The sequence below is a fragment of the Lissotriton vulgaris genome, chromosome 8, assembly GCF_964263255.1.
Source record: "Lissotriton vulgaris chromosome 8, aLisVul1.2, whole genome shotgun sequence".
In the NCBI taxonomy this organism is placed as follows: Eukaryota; Metazoa; Chordata; class Amphibia; order Caudata; family Salamandridae; genus Lissotriton; species Lissotriton vulgaris.
The window spans coordinates 684,101,473-684,119,611 of record NC_141696.1 but is presented as its reverse complement, the minus strand read 5'-3'; positions in this window follow the sequence as shown (position 1 = coordinate 684,119,611).

Sequence of the window (18,139 nt, the reverse complement as noted above, 5' to 3'; positions counted from 1 at the left end):
TATAGGAGGTTTATTAAAGTACACTTGGATTCAGTTGCGGACTCTGCTGCTGGCTTTCTGGCCTTTAACTCTACAACTTGCGGAACCCGCTTTGCGGGTCCCGCTGCACCGTTCTTGCCTACCTTGACTCCAGGACTGCTTCAGTGGGTGTTTGTGGATACGCAGGGCTGCGAGTGTCGGGCCCCGGACTTCATATCCCAGAAGTCCCGGTAACCTGAGCCGCCTGACACCTGGTCGCTCTCCCTGCTCGCCCCGCCCCACCATCAGCCTGAAAAGGATTCTGACCACAATCAGCCTTGGGACAACACTTGGATTCAGTTGCGGACTCTGCTGCTGGCTTTCTCGCCTTTAACTCTACAACTTGCGGAACCCGCTTCGCGGGTCCCGCTGCGCCGTTCTTGCCTACCTTGACTCCAGGACTGCTTCAGTGGGTGTTTGTGGATACGCAGGGCTGCGAGTGTCGGGTCCCGGACTTCATATCCCAGAAGTCCCGGTAACCTGAGCCGCCTGACACCTGGCCGCTCTGCCTGCTTGCCCCGCCCCACCATCAGCCTGAAAAGGATTCTGACCACAATCAGCCTTGGGACAACACTTGGATTCAGTTGCGGACTCTGCTGCTGGCTTTCTCGCCTTTAACTCTACAACTTGCGGAACCCGCTTCGCGGGTCCCTCTGCGCCGTTCTTGCCTACCTTGACTCCAGGACTGCTTCAGTGGGTGTTTGTGGATACGCAGGGCTGCGAGTGTCGGGTCCTGGACTTCATATCCCAGAAGTCCCGGTAACCTGAGCCACCTGACACCTGGCCGCTCTCCCTGCTCGCCCCGCCCCACCATCAGCCTAAAAAGGATTCTGACCGCAATCAGCCTTGGGACAACACTTGGATTCAGTTGCGGACTCTGCTGCTGGCTTTCTCGCCTTTAACTCTACAACTTGCGGAACCCGCTTCGCTGGTCCCGCTGCGCCGTTCTTGCCTACCTTGACTCCAGGACTGCTTCAGTGGGTGTTTGTGGATACGCAGGGCTGCGAGTGTCGGGTCCCGGACTTCATATCCCAGAAGTCCCGGTAACCCGAGCCGCCTGACACCTGGCCGCTCTCCCTGCTCGCCCCGCCCCACCATCAGCCTGAAAAGGATTCTGACCGCAATCAGCCTTGGGACAACACTTGGATTCAGTTGCGGACTCTGCTGCTGGCTTTCTCGCCTTTAACTCTACAACTTGCGGAACCCGCTTCGCGGGTCCCGCTGCGCCGTTCTTGCCTACCTTGACTCCAGGACTGCTTCAGTGGGTTTTTGTGGATACGCAGGACTGCGAGTGTCGGGTCCCGGACTTCATATCCCAGAAGTCCCGGTAACCCGAGCCGCCTGACACCTGGCCGCTCTCCCTGCTCGCCCCGCCCCACCATCAGCCTAATAGCCCACCCATAAATTCGAGCATCATTTCCCGCGGTGCGGGAGCGGGCTGGAGTGCGCCGGGAGAAGCCCGGGACAAGGGCGGGACCGACTGAGACCGACAGAGGCCGATAGAGGCTGGGCTGGGCCATACCTCTTTATTCCTTTTCATTTTGACTCACTGTACTCTTCTGTTTATAGTTATTTGCTTGTAGGTTACATCGTATTCATCTCAATCTATTTAAGTGCTATTCTTTCTTTTTAACAATGACGACTAAAAAATTAAGATCGGGAAGAGTATTAGTGGGTAGAGCCTGTTCCAAGACTAAATCTAACCCTCTACGGAATAGAGATGGGTCTGCTTTACTCTTAAAAAGTAAAAGTCAACTTTACTCCCTATGGGATAAGGGGAAGGATAAAGTAGTGTTGGAGGGCCATGTTGAAGATATTAACAACAAAGAGCAGGTGTGGGATCCTGTTGTTACTAAAGGTGATAGTACCTTATCGGGTATAGTAGCCCTGCCCCCTACAGAAGAGTTACCTTATAAGAACCAAATGGGAGACTCTGTTTATTCTTGTGAAAACCAAGCCAAAGCAGTAAGTGTAGCAGATTTAGGTAACATCTCTGCCTTTTCAGCCGCGGCCGTAGTAGATAACTCCCTCTCCCTCTTAAGGCAGATCAAAAAATTCACCTTGATACATCTCTTTCTTTAAATTTTTTACCAGAGGACTTCACTCTACCAGATATAAATTTAGAGTCACAGACGCGATTAATTAAAGAGCAGAACCCTATCATTACACAAGACATAGTAGCAACCCCCAGGTTACATCTTTTTCGTAGCACTCCCTCTAAAAATTCCGAGTTTTCCATCTCTCAAGTGAATTCTTTCCCTAGCCCCGTTCACATTCGAAATAAAGATCCCCCTAACTTTTTTCCATGTGACGATAACGTAATATCTAAATCCTTATCCTCTCTAGAGCAACTCATCTCGTCTACCCTACAGCTTCTGGAAAAATTAGTTAGTGGGTCGGATAGTGTATTTGATACTGTAACCCTGATTCTAAAAGCGCTATTGAGCCATAAAAAAGGACCAGAAGTTGTTACCCCTGCAAAAATAGCTACTCCACTAAAAAATTCCAGTGAGGAAGTACATAAGGAAATGAATACCAAAACAATCCTTGAGGTACCTCTACCAGCCCCAGTTTTAGATCCTCTGGTTAAAATTAATACTCACACAGCGGTGATTTCCGAATTTCCAGTAAATAGGAATGTGATTCCAACTAATGGTAATTGTGTGGCATTTATTGATCAAGAGATTGAGGCTTTGACGACTTCTGTCGAAAATACGACTAAGATTCTTCCTCCCAATTTTCCTATCTTTTTTTCTCAAACAAATAAAGAAACCCCTACCTCTACAGCTCTTCAGAACAAGGTCTCTCCAATAAAGGAGAAAAAATCTATAATAGCAGTATCAAAAAAACAAAGAGGCAAAAAAAGAAAACCACACCGTAGATTTTATAAAAAAAGGCAAAGGAAAATCACCTTTGAATGCGACCAAGAGCCCTCTATGGAAAATTCTAACCTGGAGGTCTCTGAATCTAATTTGTTGCATGACCCAGTGGGATGCAGGACGTCGATCCCCATAGAGACACAACATGAACCTTTGATTCACTTAAGCCAGTCAAGTTCTGATGAGCAGATCAAAATGGTGAATGACCCAAAACCACAACCAATTTTAGATCCAAAATTAAAATCAACTCTTAATCCTTTGGCTATCCCCTTCTCAGATATGGTCACAACTGAATATGAATCCAAGATGGCATCTAAGAATAGAGAAAACGTGGATACCCTTTTCTTGGATTTCATACCTCTTTTTGACCCTGATCTTATTTTAAATAGATCTGTATTGGTTAACTGTTTCCGTGAAATAGGGAGCCTAAAACTAATTCAATCTGTAGACCTAGATGTAATAAAACTAATAAATGCAGAGAGGGGAAAAATAGCTTGGGTAAAATTTTACTCCAAATTGGTAGTAAATTATGTTTTACAATGGGCCGAGGAACTTCAAATAAGGGGGATTGATGTGGATCCTTTCTTTCCAGTTAAAATAGGAAACCGAAGACCCCAAAAAACTGCATTATTTGAGGGTATAATTTCCGGTCCATTAGATGGATCGTCTGTAATGCATGAGGAATTAAAAATACGTATTTTAAAAAATGAGCGACAGGTGATTATAAATAATCCCCAGTCTAAAAAACAAACAATGGTAAAGGACGCCGATTTGGAGTGGAGTTGGCTACCCGCTATTTTATCAAACAAATCTGGTTTGACTTCTAGGATGAATTCCCATTTTTAACGCTGATTTAAAAATATTATCATGGAATATTGCTGGACTATCACAGAACCCAGAAAAGTTGTTATTTTTGCAATCTATAGAGGCAGATGTGATCTGTTTGCAGGAAACCTGGTTTGTGGGGAAATTCCAGTCGGTAAAAGATTTTTATGTATTAGAAGGTAGTGCCACCCCTTCTACGAGAGGGCGCGCGAAGGGAGGACTAGCCTGTTTACTGTCTAATAAAATTAATTGGAATTATTCCCACTACCAGGATCCGAATAAATTATTTCAGGCAATAACTTTGATGAATTTAGCTATTGATGCCCCCCAGAACACATTTGTGCTAATAAATGCCTATATAACTCCAGACTTATGTTATAATGCTGGTATAAAGACGATTTGTTCTTTTATACAGAATCTCCAGGAATCTATGTCTCCCCCTCATATTCTATTATTAGGAAATTTAAATGGCAAAATATCAAATAGTGCCCTGGATTTATTCAGGAATAAGTTAAAGGAGGAATCACTTCTGATACCAAAAGCCATATTCCCAGAGAACATTAAAACTAATAAAAGAGGGAAACTAATTCTGGAGAGTTTATCCGAAGTAGATTGCATTATAATTAATGGAAGGTTTCCTTTGGATAGTCCGGCTCATTGTACTCATAAATCAAGGAATGGTGGCTCGATCCTTGATTACATGATAGTAGATAGTTCTTTTTTTAGTTCTCTGAAGGATCTGGCTGTACTGATCACAGATCTCAGTGATCATAATGTTTTGCCTGTCAAATTAAATGTAAAATCATCTCAAAGGGATGCTTGGAATATCGGGGATGACTTAATGAATCTTAATATTAAAAAAGGGATCTGTTATTGGCACCCAGGGGCTATCAAAAACTTGGTTAATATATTGGAACACACAGTAGAGAACTTACAACTCTGGGAAGGGAATGAACTACTGTGCTTTGCTTCCTTTTTACATACCCTACAATCCAAAGCAAAAAAGCCTCCTCCTAGGAGAATAACTCCTAAAATCCCCTCTGACCTTTGCTATTTAAATATAAAAATAAATAAATTAGTTAGGGATCAGTAGCTCTCCTTTATCCCCGAATGCAGTAAAAGGATAACTCTTTTAAGAAGAAGGAGAAATAGGATAAAGGCCAGATTAAAACGAGAAAGCCTATGGGTTAAACTCCGTGAGGCATCCAGAAGTGGGCAGGCCAAGACTTTCTGGTCATTAATCGGAGAAGGATGCGGGCAAAGATCTAGACCCTTACCGATATCCATTAGTGAGCAATCTTGGGTTGATTTAATTCAGCATTTGTATAGTGGTAATGATGTGACGTTTGACCCAGGTAAACTACAGGAGAATTTGTTACCTTATGGCCCTCCGTCCGAATCGGAAATTGTTTCCGCAATTAAGGGTCTGCGCACATCTGGTGCAATGGGCCCAGACGAAGTCCCCATTTCTGTGTTAAAATCTCATAGTACATTGTGGGGAAAAATTCTACACCCAGTCATTAGATTTTGCTTTACCAAAGGCATTGTTCCATATTCTTGGAAAGGGAGTTTATTGGTTCCTCTCTTTAAAAAGGGGGCAAGAGATTTACCTCAAAATTACCGACAAATTGCCCTCCTAGACGCCACTGGTAAGGTTTTTGCTAAATGTTTACTTAATTTTCTAAATGACTGGGTATCTTCGACAGAAATATTACCACTTGAGCAGACTGGCTTCAGGAAACAACATGGTACCCTGGATAATCTTACTGCTCTCCAGGTCCTGGCAGAAAAATATATCAAAGTCCGTGGAGGAAGTGTATATGGTGCTTTTATTGACTTCTCTACGGCCTTTGATAAGGTGGATAGATCTTTGTTGTGGAGCAAGTTATTTGATTTAGGGATGCCCTCTAGTTTACTAAGATTAGTTATTGCTCTACATACAGATACTTTGTGCAGAGTACTAATGGGAGGAGAGAGAGGACTATCTAGGGTTATTCCCACGATTAATGGACTTAAACAAGGTTGCCTATTGGCTCCTCTGCTGTTCTCTTTATACATAGCAGATCTCCCCCAGGCTCTATTATTATCCAAAAATGTTATTGCCCCAGTTTTAGGGGGAACCCCAATAGTATGCCTAATGTATGCTGATGATATTTTAATTTTGGACCTTACCCCAAAAGGCTTGAATGGTCGCCTATACGCCCTGAATACCTATGCTGAGGCTCATTTTCTAAAAATAAATATTTCAAAAAGTAAAATAATGTGTTTTCGGGGAAGGAAAAAATCCAATTATGACAATTACCACTGGTCTGTTGGGGGTGAAAGACTAGAAGTAGTCAAATCCTACCCTTTCCTTGGAAAGATTGTCACGAGTAGTCTAAGTGACATAGCACATATTGAGAACAATAGCAGGAAAGCTCTCGCTCAAGGGAAGAGCCTTGTTTCTCTTTACAAGGCGACAGGTAGAAGGCACTTCTCCATATTGCTCGAGGTATTCCGAGCAAAAATCCCCACATCCCTTATGTATGGACTAGAAATAGTGGACATGACAAGATGGAATTTTCTGGATTCCATTGAAGGAAAAATATTACGCATCCTTACCTCAGTAAGTACCACGAATTCTACGTCTTCTTTGAGACAGGAATTCGGATTGCGTAGTTCCTGGGCCCAAGCAGTTGCGAGTGTGGTGCGTTGGGTCTTCAACTTAGCTAAAGGAATGCCGGGTACGCTGAGGCATCTCATAAAAAATGAGCAGTTGGGTACCTTTAATGCTTATTCTCTAATTGTAAGGAATTTTCGTCATGCTGTTGCATTATTACAGTTAGATGAATTAGATCTTTTTCACTATCCACGGTCCAACTAAAGTCGATATTAAAATCGGCTTCCTTGGAGATAGGCTATAGAGTAGACAGAGGGAAGAGTAAAATGAAGAGAGGAATGTTTCATTCCAGTGGTTACTGTCAAATGAAAAAACCTCAGCTATACATATCTTGGAATCTCCCCCATGGAGTTCGGCGATTCACCCTTTTGCTAAGGCAAAATTTACTCCCTTTGAATTGTCTTTTGTCTAAATGGTACGGCCGTTCCGACATTTGTGACTTCTGCAATTCCTATTCCCAGGACCTGTATCATGTCATTTTTGTCTGTCCGGCACTTATGGTATTTAGACGCAAATGGTTAAAACCTATGTGTTTGCAAATGGGTATCCTTACAGCCTCTGATTTTATTGAAGCAATGTTTAACCCTCCAAATGAAATGTTTTGCTTTAAATTGTTTCATTATTTTAAATGTTTCCTGCCGTTATATTGACAAACTGATATTATATACTTTTCCATGGTATTTTATTGTTTTTTACTGCTTGTTAAAAATTTTTATGTGGATCTCAATTGAGTTCCGTTATCATAAATAAATAAACTTGAAACTTGAAACTATTAAAGTACAAAGAAATCATGAAAAGGCAAGCAGACAAACACAGATCTGAGGCCCCAATGTATAAAATCGGTGACAAAGTATGGCTCTCCACAAAGAACCTAAAAATAGAGGGATCCCAAAAGCTGCAACCACGTTTCATTGGACCCTTTAGTATAACTGCCATAGTAAACCCGGTTACAGTAAAATTGGACATACCAAAAGAATACCCAGTACATGCTACAGTCCATGTGCCCTTGCTTAAGCCGTACAACCCAAATACCCGACCCGAACCACCACCTCAACCCATACCAATTGAGGGAAATCTAGAATATGAAGTGAAAAGCATAAAAGACGCAAAAAGAATACATGGACGTCTTGTTGTCCCGAAAATAATAAATCTAAAAGAGTCATACCCTCCAATAGCCCCAATACTAATTACCAAATAATCAGTCAGTTGGCAGTGAAGAAGTTCCAATCATTTGATCTAAATGGACTCTGCGCAGAGGAGCCTCCCCGTCCACACCCAGTCAGTGTGACAAGAAGACTGCCTGTTCATATTCAGACAAGTCATTATATACTTTCAGTGAACACATGAAATCACCTCATATGGAAAGTTACAAGTCGATTCAGAGTGAAGGAAGGACCATATATGGCACACATGATTAGTTTAAAGCTTAGCTATTCATTACTGGGCAGCTCAGGAAGGGTGACTCCCTTTTCGTTCTCAGGCACGAGAGTCTGCAAGAAAGTGTTCATCCCACACGAAAGGCAGATGTAACCTTGAGTTTCCCAAGTTAGAATCAATGGTCCATTCATAGCCCAGGCCGACCTTTTGGACTCTCCCTTTACACAGTGACAGGTCACGTGTTTTCCAAGCAAGAGCAAGAGGTACGGGGAAATTAAACCAACATGGGGTTTCTTCAGAAAAAGGCCCGATCCTTAATGTATACATAATTTGAGTATATTCACAATGGAGGGGTTAACCTAAAATAGTATGCTAATATATGGGATACAAAGCATTCTCAATTCTGCTCAGCTCGTTATTGCAAGGTTGAAGTGGGTATATTAATGCTCAAACATTCTCAATGAACTAATTAGGTGCATCACGCTAATTTCTAACTACTACTATGTGTTTTTAGATTAATATCAGGGTCTAATTCAGATTTCAGTTCCTCAAACCTTCCTTTTAGCGTTATGTAGCTAACTAATCAGGGACTAATCCTGGAAGACTTCCTCAATAATAGCCATTAACTCACGGATCTCCTGTTGGAGCATCTGAGACTTAGAAGGGGTATGAGATGGGACGATCATAGCTGTCATTTTGGTAGCACAAGAAGAGCAACAAGCTGGACCACATTGCATACAAAGGCAACAGGTGAAGAGAATGCCTGCAGAAGGTGAGATCACCACTACCTTGCACAAAACCATTATTCATTTGATTAATCAGTTCACTAAAAGCCAAAGATTTGTCATAAGAAAAATACAAATTGAGGCCTAAGACCTAAGTTGACTTATACTATTGGATGACATGTATGAAATGATATATCCTGCTTGATTATACACAGATAATCGGATACATATTCTAATAATGACATTTTCTATATATATATGCCTGATTTAACTGAATACACATGTTATTACACAAAAGCACTGACTTGCTCATGGGAAACATTTTGCTCAATGGAAAGAACCAGGGTACTCAGCGATGTTGAACCATTGGAAACCCTACACTTCAGTTTCTTATCTAGCCAGAACACCTTCATACTTCCTTCATTACATTCAGGCAAGCACTTAGATGCATGATACCTTTTTCTCGGTCATCTCTCAGAACCTAACTCTAATGCAGATGCACCGTACTTCCAGGACATCTTTATTACATAATTACTTAACTTGGAGGGTAGTAAATATATATATACTACCAAAATTAGGCCTCTCAACCTATACACATGTAGCGAAAATAGGGACAAGACCAGATCATCCTTTGCTAATTAAAAATGAGAAGCAATCCATGGGCCCTACAACTAGTAGAGACTATCATTACTACATCTGTGTCAGACCTTGTGTGGTATCAAACGGATCATTAAGATTTATCTAGCATCTATTTAAATTGTACTGAAATCGCTTGTGCAAGCAACTATGCCCAGAGTCCGTTCAAAGCCTCTCTGGTAGGCTTCTATCGACCATCAAATTTTCTTCCTCCACGTTGGGCCTATCGATTCAGGCTTTTCCATGAAAATAGTTCTTCTTATTATCTGTTGGAGTGCCCTCCTGGCAAACACTCACAGCTCACTCGAAAGTCTTAATGTCTCTAGGCAGTGCACCAATATCTTTCCTCTGCGGCAGGCACTACAGATACCATGCTCTTCAGTGGTCATGGGCGCAGATCACATCGTGCAGACCCATGTACTGTTAATCTGGGAAGAGCAACAGGCAGTCGCATTCAGCAACACTTTCAGGCTCCAACACTTGTTATTCAGTGTCAGCGGACACTCAGGCTGCTCTTTCATTCTAATTTTCCTTTCAACATGGGTATCACAAATATAGTGCTGCATGCCAATTTCAGATCCTCCGGTGCACTGCCCTTCTGTTGGAACAAAGGAAAGGAAAAGGGTGGCCAAAACTTAGGCCAAGGGGCACATGACAGTTAGAAAACTGAAGCTTCAAATCATCAACAACAGGGATTCTCTTTCTTTCGCTCTTTTGCACTTGTTCTGTAACAAACAGAGAAACAGCTCCTCCTTTGTTCTCTGATGTCCAACGCCGTCTGATGGAGCAAGCACAATACTTTGGAGATGCCATTGATGAAGCGCTGGTGATCTCTGTCCAGCTTTGCTACTTTCTGGGTGCTGGGACTGTAGGTCCAAGATGTCCGTCCCTCATCTGTTGCTGTTACTGATGGGAGTTTAAAACTCATTTTTATCACCGTTCTGCAGGGTTTTATGATTCAGATCCCGCAGAACCTAGTATTGTAGGAAATGTGACACAATTGTTAGTTTTCTTCAAATGAATGCAAACACAATTCATTGTCATTTATCAATGTGACTTCAAACAGGTGGTCTGCAATCTTCGAGGGAGTGGCCAGTCGCCATGGGACTACTGTAATCTAGAATGCACTGTCATTCTCATAGGATACAAAGTCAAAAGGCAGTAATTCTAGTCCCTTCAATTGGGTGTTCTTTAATATTTTCACTGATTTCAGCAGGAAAGATCTAAAACTGCAGCTTATTTACACAGACTAGCTGTTAAAGAACTAGCAAGGCACTTGCAAGACTACAATAATGGTGTTATCAGCTAAAACTTGTAGAACAAAACCACCCACAAATGAATCCCCTTAAAGATCAAAAAATAAAACATGAGAAAAAAGGGAGAGCAACGTACATATTACCTAGAGCTAGCCTCATTCCTCCAGTTGACTGGAGGAAATCTGAAACAGGTTTCACATCTGTCAACAAAATCAATCCCGGTGTGTAGCAACTGGGCATAAACAAAGTTACAGAGCAATATTGAAAGGGCTGGAAATCCCTGTAGCAAATCACATTGCCTCAATTTATAAGCATGAGGGCTGTATAAATATGGAAAAGCTGATCTGTTAATCAAAGTTCACATATACAATTATAAGCACCGGGTATATACTTGAGTCATATTATAAAAGTCAGCTTTTTATATTATACCTAAATGTATGCATTTTACTGAAACATAAGGCAGATTAAAACAGCTCTGAATGCACAAATTGTGGTTGGAAATTAATGAATTTTTGTGCCCAATTTCGACTTTGCTATTTGAGACACTTAAAAATGAATATCCTAAACACTTTTTATATATTAAACATCCTCAGAATGTTTTCTACTAACTGCAGAGATTGGACATGAGATATATCACATGTAAATCCTTAGAAAAATGACCTTTGTACGCCTTCGCCGAGTGAAATTTCCATATGCAAATGTCCTCATTATGGGACACCATAACTTAAACTAGATTTCAATGCTAGGAGGTCATAACCTGAGTATTAAGCTTCATAAATGTTAAAAAACGATTTTAAAAGCACTTATTGAAAAATAAAAATATTGTCATAATAATAACTTTTTAATGAAACCAATCATTTTTAATAATTACACATATAAAAGCAAGCTGCATCACTTGCCTATCATATTTAGACACATTCATTCACTAGCCTAAGCATAGAAGCCTAACTTAAAACATGAAAAACATGTTGCGCCACTTTTGTTTTTTTTAAGGACAATTATTATTTAGTAACAGAACCAAGAATATGCTCACAAAAATGCTTAAAGACAGGAAAACCCTTAATTGAAATGTTTTTCTGTAATACAAAATAATGAACCTCATATCTGTAACCCTTTTTAAAAGAGCATTGTGAAATGCAAAGCTACACCGTGTTTAACTGAGAAAGTCCTGACTGAGTAAACATTCCTGGCTATTCGTGGCTTACAAAAAAACAACAGCTGCTGGCTTAGTGGCAATAATTGCTGTTTCTCAGTGTTGAAATGTGAGCATGGTGGCAGTCAGTCTTATTTAAAACAGACTTTTCAAATTCTAAAATGCGTGTGCAATTCAGCAAAATCCAATGTATTCAGATGATGTGTTTGCCTGTTAATGTCTAATACAATATATCTAGGGAAAATTCTGCAGCATCAGAAAAGTTCAGGTCTCCTTTTGCAAGAGCCACAAATCATAATTGTTTCATAATGTCCAATCAAGAAACATTTGATCAAGGGCTGCCTGTCCATAAGGGAAAAGGCAGTCATGGCTAACTGCAGGCGACACATATTTTAGTTTTGCATAACTCTTTTAGTTTTCTTCAATACCAATTAGACATACACTGCTGAAGTGTTGTCTGTCACATTCACAGCATGAAAATATCATATCTGTGAAATTTAGTAACTTTGAACAGGTTCCAGCCAACTGTTGCGCAGAGATGGACATTGTCATGTCCATCCCCTAACAACACAGGGGAGCCTGTAGTAGTGTCAACAACAAAAAATAGATGTGTCAATATGACACACAAATAAAATTATACATAAAATAAAAACACATGTGCTAAGCTATCAGGTATACTTTGCTGTATAACTAGCACTGAAGCATAGACAGATCACAGTAACACATGCAAATAAACAACGACGCACAACACTATGTCATGTACTTTATGCACAGTGAACCTGCAGCCCAAAACCCAATATTCTGGCCTGCTTAATTTGTCAGGCTTAAAATCTAAATTCCGTTTTTTTCCAATTTTTTTACTTTCCTCACCCTCCTTTTGACAGCAGTGGTGATGAGCTGTCAATACAACTTACTGTGTCATTTCTGACACACAGGACCAGCAGGAACAATTCATGATAGAACAAAATGCACAAACATGAAAAACACATGAACATTTCTTTCCAAGGGAGTTTATGCAAAAACACATCTTGTTTCAACATACTGCTGACAGTACCAGTCTTTTACCCTTATTTCCTACCTATAGCCATAACATTTTATTTTATATGTCAACCAAACTCACGTGTCTTGTCAGCCTTAAAATCACCCAGAACAATCCATGAATGATCTGTGGGCAGAAGCAAAAAATACACACCACACAAAAGAGAAGCATTTCACATAACACACAAAAATATCAACTGTAACATTTAGTCAGAAGACAATACATAATACACATTAACCAACCACAAAATCGAAAAATGTACTTAACTGTAACCGTCTTTGTCCCTTTAATTTTGACTTTCCCTTCCTTGCCCCCCAATTTTTCTGATGAAAAATAAATCTGAATTTGCTAGTAGTTTTTATCTAGGCATGTAGCCTTCAAAATTCTAAGAAAAAGCTTTGTCTTATTTTCTGTCTAAGACTTAATGCAACATTTCATTTTTTGTTCAATAAAAGCAACTACTGGACATCATTTTTCCAGAGCAGAGATACAAATGTATCATTTCTGCAGAGCATTTAGCATGATGTTGGGACTTTCAAAGAAACCCTTTGTTATATTTTTCCTTTGGAATTAAGTTCTTTAATTTATTGATGTTCTTATGGAGAAACCAGAAACCCCCCTTTTAGAGACCCCGTTTAGCAAGGCCATTCGGAAATGCACTTCCCAGAGACAAGGCCCTAATTTATGAGGTCACAGATGTCAACATCTTGCTTACAGAGAAACAAAAGATAGCACCTCAGCGCAGACTTTTCTTGGCTGTGAGCCAGCCTCTGCAGCTCTCCTAGCCCCCAGTTTCTGCTCACTCTGAAGCTGTCAAAGAAAAAAGGCCTTCCTAATTCCTTCTAACCTGCAATAATTCACCCTATTTAAAAAAATAATTTTTCCTTTTAGGGGCTAAAAAGTTATCTCTATTCTCAGATTATTAAAAAAACATATACTGTGAATATTTCACAGAACCTAATAACACACATACCAGTTTTTAGAACAAATGCTTGTTGCAATGGTACACATTTCATCAACCTTAAATGGATGAACGTCTCAGTAGGTCCTGCTAGAGTTAGAACATCCATCCCTGATATTAAACCCAAACCTCTGCACCAAGCACATTGGCTCACTGAGCTGTCAAGAACACAAATCCACATGGGAACAATTTACAAATTCGAAATACACACAATTTTTCTCAGACTAAACTTTTCATCTGTCCCTATTTACTTGTCATTAGTACTTTTTGTACATTAAGGGTGTCATAAAATAACAGGGGTTGCTCTTTTACTAGCTACACCCCTCTCAATGTCTCTTTGCGACGCATTGATGGTGATGAGACCAGATTAAACTTACTCCGTAACAATTTCACTTCTCAGAATTCTTTCACATATTCACAGTCATCACAGTCATTCGGCGCCAGCAACATCCAAAACACAATTTACCACAACACAACATTCTTATTCACTAATAGCTTAATTCCATTCAAATGAGCAATCTTATAAACATACAATCTCATATCTACATGGCCATGTTACATACACTCCCATATTTTATACTGCAGTCATATATTCACTACTCACACATATTTAAAAAAAAAGTGATTGAAAGCAAGAAATCAGCAAGCGCTTTTAACCAAAACAAAATGCAAAATAGGCGCAAATTCCTAATACCAAAATGGCATGTCTTCCAAATCGAAAAGAGCCCGTCGACTCCTGTTCAGGGAATCAATCTCACCGGATTCCAGACCAACAATTATTCACCAAAAAGAGACAGTCGTTAGACTGTCCTGAGATCACCCGACAGGCGAACCATGAACCCTCTTACAGACCATCCCATAGTCCTGTGCTGGTTGGGCAGGTCGTCTGGGCACGTATCTCCAGAACCTAAGCTTACCCAGTTACTCCCACGGGTCCTTCCGAAGAGAATTCGGCCGAATGAGCACCCTCCTGTGCAACATTAAGGCGTCGGATGTTGTCTCAAGATCTCACCAAACAAGTCTGTGGGGCATCCACCCGTACAGCCACTCCACTGCCACGTCAGACCCCCAGATTCCCTTGTGGTTCACTAACCAGCAAATTCCAAATACAGTTAACTGTTTCCAAAAGCACCGCTCAACAGTGCTATTCCAAAAGACACCAACAATACAATTTACTCTCCTGGTGCACTCAGGTCTGATTGCAGGTTCTCCACTGTCAGCTCCTGAAGACCAACATGGTCAGTTCCCAGGTTACACCTCATAGGATTCCGGCGAGGGGTCAATAGCAGCTGGGGCTCCCTGATCGCGAGAGCGGAGTTCAGCCAGAATTATTAGCCAGTCCACCCCCTCGACCAGAGCGTTCCCCCAAATGTCCTAATTTCACCCCGTAGTATGGGAGGACAACCCCCATATGCGGAATCCCGGACGAGCCCCCAAACTGTTGTCCTGATAATAATAAGTCTAATAGAGTCATACCCTCCAATAGCCCCAATACTAATTACCAAATAATCAGTCAGTTGGCAGTGAAGAAGTTCCAATCATTTATTCTAAATGGACTCTGCGCAGAGGAGCCTCCCCGTCCACACCCAGTCAGTGTGACAAGAAGACTGCCTGTTCATATTCAAACAAGTCATTATATCCTTTCAGTGAACACATGAAATCACCACACATGGAAAGTTACAAGTTGGTTCAGAGTGAAGGAAGGACCATATATGGCACACATGATTAGTTCAAAGCTTACCTTTTCATTACTGGGCAGCACAGGAAGGGTGACACCCTTTTCGTTTTCAGGCACAAAAGTCGGCAAGAATGTGTTCATCCCACATGAAAGGCACATGTAACCTTGAGTTTCCCAAGTTAGAATCAATGGTCCATTCATAGCCCAGGCTGACCTTTTAGACTCTCCCTTTACACAGTGACAGGTCACGTGTTTTCCTAGTAAAAGCAAGAGGTACAGGGAAATGAAACCAACATGGGGTTTCTTCAGAAAAAGGCCCGATCCTTAATGTATACATAATTTGAGTATATTCACAATGGAGGGGTTAACCTAAAAAAGTATGCTAATATATGGGATACAAAGCATTCTCAATTCTGCTCAGCTCGTTATAGCAAGGTTGAAGTGGGTATATTTTTGCTCAAACATTCTCAATGAACTAAGTAGGTGCATCACGCTAATTTCTAACTACTACTATGTGTTTTTAGATTAATATCAGGGTCTAATTCAGAGTTCAGTTCCTCAGTCTGTTTTATTTAGTACAATGGAAAGGATATGATGAAACTGAAAATGCATGGGAACCAGCGTCCTATGTACATGCCCCACGGTTGATTAGACAGTTTTATCTGAAAAATCCAGGGAAACCCCGTCCAGTAGGAGGGCCTTTGAGGGGGGCGACTGTTAGGGTTTGTGCACAGCAAAGAGCATGTCCCCTCTCATTGAACTAGTGGTTTCTGTAATAGCTCTCTTTAAACATACTACTGAAAGCCTTTCTTGTTATCTCAGCCCATCCCTAAGACTTCTGTGTATGTTGCTCAATGTATTCACAAGTTTGGACATTGCTGTCTTGTTTGCACATTGGACCTTGCTTTTACCAAGGCTTATTTAGAAAACATTGGACCATGCTTTTACCAAGGCTTATTTAGAACACTCCTCCCTGGGCCATGTGTTACTTCAACTCATTAGCATAACTGAAGCTCTGCACACCTGCTTGTGAGAACCACACCCAGTTCTTCGAACCACACCCAGCTCTTCGAACCACACCCAGCCCTGTCTATAAAAAACAGCCCCTGAGCCTCACCTAGTGCTTGTGCTCGTCTACCTCCCACTTACCAGAGAACAGATCCTTCGGCACTGGCACTCCTGCTCTCTCCAGACTTTCATTGACTTGAACGGGCGCGGCTTCTGGCTCTTCCTTCTTCTGGTTTCCGGCTACTTCTTGCCTCAGCCACTCTTCTGTCCACTGCAATCGACCTGCAAAGGAGAAAGAGGTCAAGGTTAGGCTGATCAGTATCCCTTTTCAGCAACAAGTAAGTGCAAAACCTTTTATTACCTGAAAGAACTTTAACGGAGATTTCTGGATTCATGTAAAGACAATTTGGAACAAGATATCTCCCACAAACTTTGTGGTTCAAACCCTTTGTTACAAGAATACTTTGTGGAATTTTGTGAAATAAACATTGTTTTACATAGAACTTTTTAAAGAATCAAACAGAGGAAACCATTGACAGCAAGGCAAACAATAAATCAAGGACTTGCACAAATTACCTGCTGTATTTTGATGTCAAAGTACAGTATTTGTTTTATAAAAAGTCTGGAAATGTGTGAAAAGTGAGTTTGCTATTAAGAATTTAGGCCTTAGTTATATTAAGGTGAATGTTAGATGTTGGTAATTCTGATAATGATATTTGGTTGATTTTACAGATTTTTTACAGTAATAGAAAGCACATCCCAGATCAGTAACACATTCCAAACCTGGAAGCTTGAGACCAGGATCCAAGAGGTACTTTTAGAAGAGAATTTCTATTAAGTTTAAGGTTTAGTCAGGAACACATTTAGGGATAGGTTGCACTTATCTATTCTTTGTTTATGTTTCATTAGGCACCAGTTTCTACAGAAGTCAGAGAGGGCCGCAGATTTTAGCAGCTCTTCTACAGTGGAAATGCAAGAACGGTGTTATCTCTCTTTTTTATTTTATCCACTTCCCCCCTTCCCTTGAGCTTCTGGTTCTTAGTGCACTGTTTTAAAACTAGTGTGCTGGAACAAGCAGTTTCAGGGTGGGGTCATACTGTCTTCAACCTCCATCAGAACTGAACAGAAACTCAGATGAGCTGGGCTTTGACAACTAACCCCTGAGATTTTCAAGGTGCTGGGGGCTGCTGAGCCCTCTAGGGGTAGGATCATTCAAAAAAGCCAGATCTTGAGGTCCTTCTTGAATTGGGTCAGTGACGTGGATTGTCTGAGGTGGAGGGGCAGGATGTTGCAGGTCTTGGTGGTGAGGTAGGAGAAGGATCGTTTGCTGGTTCTGGTCTTGAGGATCTTCCCCAGGATCCATGGCTGGCATGTGGTGCGGTTATGCTGGTCCGTCATCATGGAGAGCTTTGTAGGCATGTGTGAGGAGCTTGTAGACAATTCTCTTGTTGACTGGGAGCCAGTGAAGTCATCAGAGGTGTTGCGTTTTGTGGCTGCAGCGAGGAATGTCGAGGACCAGTCTGGCTGCAGCGTTTTGGACATTCTGTAGTGTCTTAAGATATTTCTGGGTGACTCCGGTGTAGAGTGCATTGCTGTAGTCGAGTCTGCTGGAAATTAGTGCGTGGGTGATCATTTTACTGGATTTGCAATGTCTTTTGAAGCAGGCAGAGCGTGTGGAAGCAGGTTGAGGAGACTGCGTTGATTTGGAGGTTCATTGTGAGCAATGAGTACAGTATGATGCTGAGGTTGCGTACTGGGTCTGTCAGGTTGGAGGGGATCCCAGGGTCACTAGCCACCAAGAGCAATCCCAGGCTGAAGGCATAGGTCCCAGGATGAGTACTTTCTTCTTCTCCAAGTTGAGCTTGAGGCAGTTGTCATTCATCCAGGTAGCAACAGCCTTCATTCAGCTGTGGAAATTGGTTCTG